The sequence below is a fragment of the Prionailurus viverrinus genome, chromosome B2 (genome assembly GCF_022837055.1).
Source record: "Prionailurus viverrinus isolate Anna chromosome B2, UM_Priviv_1.0, whole genome shotgun sequence".
In the NCBI taxonomy this organism is placed as follows: Eukaryota; Metazoa; Chordata; class Mammalia; order Carnivora; family Felidae; genus Prionailurus; species Prionailurus viverrinus.
Genome location: NC_062565.1, coordinates 79,024,491 through 79,031,448, shown reverse-complemented (window position 1 = coordinate 79,031,448; position 6,958 = coordinate 79,024,491). Strand labels below are relative to the sequence as shown.

Here is a 6,958-nt window from a genome sequence, read left to right as displayed (position 1 = left end):
TGAAGTACTAATAGAGGAGTCCTGGGAGGTTAACCTTCCCAGGAGTATTGGCATTTTGTTTCTTTATATGTAACACTCACCTGGAAGTTAACTGCCACATTGGGTTTTCGGTCACTGGACAGAAAACCTATAGGTCAGGTCAGCAGAGCTGCAAAGCATTTGGTGTCCCTCTCTAAACACACTATGTGGTTAACTACTTAATTAAACTATGCGTAGGCTTTTCAGAATCCTCAGGGAGCTAAGTTTTAAATTCTATCCTGAGTTTTAAGTTGTAATCAGTGGGAGAAATGTGCTGTAGTGAGTTTAACTCCCATTGCAGAACAACTCATCTTGCAGATGAGCAAACTGAGGCCCAGAGAAATAGCTATGCTCTGTTGTAGCCCTTTATATTTTGCAAAGCATTTCCTCATATTATCTATTTCATCCTCACAATAATCCATTGTGAAGGTATAGCCTCATAATACCATGGATTCCAGCAAGTTGCAATTTATGTTATAAAATCATGACACATTTCTCTCTGCTATTTTCCTTGATTTATACAAGTAATATAACCCGACAGACAATGTAGGAGGACATGGATTTACAGTGGTGGAACATAAATTTGCAATTAAATAGAAAAATTTTAAGAGAGAGCCCAAACTGAGACCAAAGAACACTAGAAACTTCCTATACCTTCCTCAAGATATTCAAAGATGATGGAGAGGATAAAACCAGAAATCATGTTAAGCTGAGCTATGCTGAAGTTAGAGAAAAGGAATTTGGATCAAAACAAGTAAGAAGGTTACCATCCATCCATATCAACATAGGGGAAGCCAGGATAAATGAGAGGGAGGAGCTCTTTGCCATTGGTAAAAAGAGGTTCCCTCCATTTGTTAGTTTTACTTATGATTTTTTTTTAATTTTCATCCACTTTCGTCTTTTGCAGAACACTCTCACATATCAAATCTCATTTCAGCCACACAGTAACACAAAATTGACAAAACAGATACTTGCCTTGCTGTTTACAGGTTTTTTACTGCTGTCTTTACAAGTAAGAAACTAAATCCCAGAGAGTTTAAGTGCTTTACTGGAGGTTTTACACAGTTAGTTCAGAAGTGAGCAGGAACTAGGATTCTTAACAGAATGCAAGTCAGAAGAGGTCTTCAAAAGGCAGTACAGCAGATTAAACATGGCACACTGATGCATGCGTAGGACGGTGTCCAGAATTCCACCAAATGACAAGATAGGAATTTAAAAGACTTTAGCCCACAAAAAAAAAAAAAAAAAATGACCGGTTGAAGAGATGCCAGCAGAGAAAAGATTTCAATAAATAGTTAAAAACCAGTAAAAGGATGGAAGTGTGGTTTTGATTCACAAGGAGGAGGAAAGGACAGCTAAGCTGCTACAGAGGAAAATTCTGAAAAGAAATGAGATCGCCTCATATTCAGGACAACAGTAAGTCTGGGACATGGGGCCCAAGTTATCAGAAGAGACCGGAGGGTATGTATGTCAGGGCAGAAAACAAGACATGGTGCCAAATCCACACACAAGCTGGTTTGAATCCCGTATCATTCTCCCACCCAATATAACCAGCCACTATATCCTCCTCTATACTACTACCTATGCTCCACACAGAGTCCAGAGAATTCTTTTCTGAAGATACTGAACCCAAGTTTCAGCGGTCATCACATTATGTGTTGGGGGTTGAGGATAGATAGACATGAAGAAAAATGAAGTAATAAAGTGACATGCCACATTGTGAAGGGTGGGACTCTTTAGTTTCTTTTCCCAGCTCTGTTTCAAAAAATCAGGAACTATGTTTAACCCCCCCAGGCAGGAAATGAAAGAATGTTTCTCTGGAGAAACTGAATAGCCAACAAACAAACAAACACACAAATAAACCCAAAAGCAAACAAACAAAAACCCCAAAGAACAACAAAACCAAATTTAAAAAAAAAATCAGATACTGGTAGAGGGAAAAACTGGTGTTAGGTTCCTAGTGTCAAAGCTGACTTTCCCTCTGGCACCCTGCACAACGCTTTCCCCTCACCACACACAACCCAACACACAGAGATCTTCCAATCTCCTTAAGCTCCTTAATTAGAGCTCTCACTTGAAATATAAATGGACAGACTAGGATAACCAGACATTTGAGGAAGGCTTCCAATATGAGAGGAATCAAAACAGGCAGAGGGAATACAGGAAACACTGACAATAGACAGAGAAACGATGAATCCTATTTTCAGAAAAATAAGCAAAGATTTTCAATCCTTGAAACAAGATCAGACTGCCACAAAAAGATATAAAAATGTGTGTTTGGGTTGGGGGTAGGGAATCAGAAAAATATAAACAGTCCCTAGAAATTAAAAACATAACAGCAGGAATGACAAACCTGGGAAATAAGGTGAGGAAGTAAAAAAAAAAAAAAAAGAACAAATAGATAAAGGGACAGATAAATGGTAAGAAAAGGTAAGAAAATCAGAGGATCAATTTGAGAGCCCTGTATCTACTGAAGAGGAGTTCTAGAAAGAACAGTGGGGAGGAAAGACATACTTTTCTCATAAGAAAAATTCTCCAAGACTAAGGATTAAATGTATAATGCAATTTAATCTTTAGATTAAAAAGGTCAATCACAATTAAAAAAAAAACACCAAAGCACATTGCTGTGAAATTTAAAAGTCTCAGCAAGAAAAAGAACATTATTTTAAGCTTCCATAGAGAAAAACAGTTCACACAAAAAGAATTATGAATCAGAATGGCAGCAGATTTCTCAATAGTAATTATGTATGGTAGAAGAAAATGCAGCAACAACTTCATAATTCTGAGAGAAAATAAAATCCTACACTCAAACTATCAGTCAAGTCTGAGCATAAAATAAAGACAATTTCAGATATTCAGACATTTCAGAAATTGAAGAATTTTACTTTCTTCATACTATTTCTTTGGAAGCTGCTGGAGTGCACATTCTAGCAAACCAAGAAAGGAAGCTATTGGAGAAACAAAAACAAAAAACCAACACAGGAATCCATCCCAAAGGAGCTGCAAATGGGATTGAAAAACAAAGCAACACATCTGGATTGGAGTAGAAGGATGAAACACAACAGGAAGAACAGTTTTAAGGGGAAAAGATGAAATCGATTTATTTGTGCATATGGAAAATATTGATAGGTGTGTGTGATAGAGACATTAGAGCATTTGGAGGAAAATTACAATAGGCCCAAAGAAATGAAACAAATGTAGTGATAAGTATTAATTCCAAAAAGACTGTACAAAATAAGAGGCATAACTGTAGTGTATTACCGGGCTTGACAGTGAACAGCATGTCCACCATCATAATACACTTAAGCACAGATGACTGATTCAAGCAAAATTTGTGACACTACCATTTGGGCAGGGCGGAGGAATAGGAGTTGTGGATGTGTGTGTGAGAATAGGCCCTCGTCACTGTGACAAAAAATTAGGAGACGATGTCCAAAACTATTAAATCAAAATTGTGCGACATATGTATCACATTAACAACATGAATGATGAAAATCAAAGGATCATCTCAATTGATGCAGAAAAAGTGCGTGACAAAATCCAACATTAAATTATGATAAAAATTCTCAACCAAGTAGGTATAGAGGAAATGCACCTTAAGATCATAAAGGTCATTTCTGATAAACCACCCCTCATACTCAACATCATACTCAACAGTGAAAAATTGAAAACTGTTCTTCTAAGACCAGGGACAAGGATGCCCATTTTTGCTGCTTATATTCAACATAATATTGAAAGTCCTAACCAGAGCAATTCAGTCAAGAAAAAAAAAAAAAAGGCACCCAAATCGGAAAGAAGTAAAACTGTCACTATTTGCCTCTGACATGATTTTATATACAGAAAATCCTAAAGACTCCACCCAAAAACTGTTAGAACTAATTAAAACACTCAGTGAAGTTACAAGATACAAAATCAATATACAGAAATCTGTTGCATTGTTATACACTAACAATGAACTATCATGAAGAGTAATTAAGTAAACAATCACACTAATAATTGCATCAGAAAATACAAAATATCTAGGAACAAATATAACCAAAGAGGTAAAAGAGCTTTACAATGAAAACTATAAGAAATTGATGAAAGAAACTGAAGAAAATACAAAGGAAAGATATTCTGTCCTCATGGATCAGAAGGATTAATATTGTTTAAATATTTGTACTACCAAAAGCAATCTACAGATTCAATGCAATCTCTATCAAAATTCCAACGGCATTTTTCACAGAAATAGAACAAACGATCCTGAAATCTCTATGGAACCACAAAAGATCCTGAATAGTCAAAGCAACCTTGAGAAAGAAATACACAGCAGGAGGCATCATGCTCCCTGAATTTTGGGGGGGAAATTTTAAGTTTTTATTTTAATTCCAGTTAGTTAACACAGTGTTAAATTAGTTTGGATATACAACATAGTGATTCAATAATTCCATGCTTCCTGATTTCAAACTATACTACAAAGCTATAGAAATCAAAACAGTATGGTACTGGCATGAAAACGGGCACATAGATCAATGCAATAGAATAGAGAGCCCAGAAATAAATATGAATGGTCAATTAATCTATGACAAAGGAGGGAAGAATATACAATGGGGAAAAAGATAGTCTTTTTAATAAATGGTGTTGGAAAAACTGAAAACTTTTCATTGAAAAGAATGAAACTAAAATACTGAGATTACACACAAACATTAATTCAAAGTGAATTAAAAACTTTAAAGTAAGATCTGAAACCAAAAAACTCCTAAAGGAAAACATGGTCAATGGTCTTGGCAATGATTTTTTGGATCTGACTCCAAAAGCAAAAATGAACAAATGAGACTACATCAAACTAAAAAGCTTCTGCACAGCAAAGGAAACCATCAACAAAATAAAAAGGCAACATACCAAATGGGAAAAAATATTTGCAAATCCAATAAGGGATTAATATTCAAACTATGTAAAGAACTCATACAACTCAATGGCAAAATAACAATTTTCATTAAAAAATGAGTAGGGGATATGAATAGATATTTTTCAAAAGAAGATATACAGTGGCCAACAGATACATGAAAAGATGCCCACCAGTCTCTTTTCATGCCTAGTACAGCCATGGCTCATAGTCCCAAAAAGCATCTGAAGCATGTAGCAGCTCCAAAGCATTGGATACTGGATAAACCGACCAATGTGTTTGTCCTTTATACAACTACTGGTCCCCATAAGCTGAAAGAATGTCTCTCTCCCATCATTTTCCTAAGAAACAGACTTAAGTGTACCCTAATGGAGATGAAGTAAAGAAGATCTGTATGCAGTATTTTATTAAGATTGATGTCCAGGTTCGAACTGATATAACCTACCCTGCTGTTTTTATGGATGGCATCAGCATTGACATAACTGGGAAGAATTTCCATCTGATCTATAATACCAAGGGTCTCTGTTGTTTATCAGATCACACCTGGGGAGGCCTAGTGTAAGTTGTGCAAAGCAAGAAAGATCTTTGTGGGGACAAAAGGAATCCCTCATCTGGTGATCCATCATGATGTTCGTTCCATCCATTATCCTGATCCCCTTATCAAGGTGAATAACACCATTCAGACTGATTTGGAGACTAAAAAGAGTACTGATTTCATCAAGTTTGATACCGATAATCTGTGTATAGTGACTGGAGGTGCTAACCTGGGAAGAATTGGTGTGATCACCAACAGAGAGGGATACTCTGGTTCTCCTGATGTAGTTCATGTGAAAGACATCAATGGCAACAGCTTTGTCACCCAGCTTTTTGTTATTGGCAAAGGCAATAAACCATGAATTTCTCTTCTCCACAGAAAAGATATCTGCCTCACCACTGATGAAGAAAGAAACAACAGACTGGTGGCTAAACAGAGCAGTGGGTAAAATGATCTCTAGGTGATGTGATTGGAAGTCTTTATACTTAATAAAAAATAATAATAAAAAAAATAATACAGCGCCAAAAAAAAAAGAAAAGATGCTCAATATCAGTAATCATCAGGGAAATGCAAATCAAAACCACAATGAGATATAGCCTCACACCTGTTAGAATGGCTATTACCAAAAAGACAAATAGCAAGTGTTAGCAAGGATAACAGCACTGCAGTATTATTTACATCAGCCAAGATAATGTGCCCAACAACCTAAGTGTCCATTGATGGATGAATGGATAAAGATATAATACACACACACACAAATAGAATACTACTCAGCCATAAAGAATTAAATCTTGCCATTTTAACAACATGCGTGTACCCTGAAGGAATTATGCTAAGTGAAGTAAATCAGAAGAGAAAGACAATATGATTTCACTTATATGCAGAATCTAAAAACAAACAAATGAACAAATAAGAAAAACAAAACAAAACAAAGCACATAGATACAGAGAACAGAACAGTGGTTGCTAGAAGGGAGGGGAAGCAACAGGTAAGCAAAATGGGTGAAAGGGGTCAAGAGGTACAAACTTCTTAAAAAAAGAGGTACAGGGGTGCCTGAGTGGCTCAGTCGGTTAAGCATCCAACTTTGGCTCAGGCCATGATCTCACAGTTTGTGGGTTCGAGCCCTGTGTCAGGCTCTGTGCTGACAGCTCAGAGCCTGGAGCCTGTTTCAGATTCTGTGTCTCCCTCTCTCTCTGACCCTCCCCTGCTCACACTCTGTCTCTCTCTCTCTGTCTCAAAAATAAAATAAACATTAAAATTTTTTTTAAAAAAAAGAGGTACAAACTTTTAATTATAAAATAGTCATGGGGATGTAATATACAGCATGATGACTATAGTCGATAATATTGTAGTGCATACTTGAAAGTTACCAAAAGAATAAATCTTAAAAGTTCTCATTACAAGAAAAAAAATTTTGTTACTTAGTATGGTGACAGGTGGTAACTAGACTTATTGTGGTGATCATTTCATAATATACACAAATATCAAATCAGTATATTGTACACCTGAAATTAACATAA

At 36.1% G+C, this 6,958-nt stretch overlaps 1 pseudogene; it reads left to right on the top strand.

Annotated features, from left to right (window-relative positions):
- Positions 1-5,103: 5,103 nt before the first annotated feature.
- LOC125165933 (40S ribosomal protein S4, X isoform-like) lies at positions 5,104-5,886 on the top strand (annotated as a pseudogene).
- Positions 5,887-6,958: the final 1,072 nt, after the last annotated feature.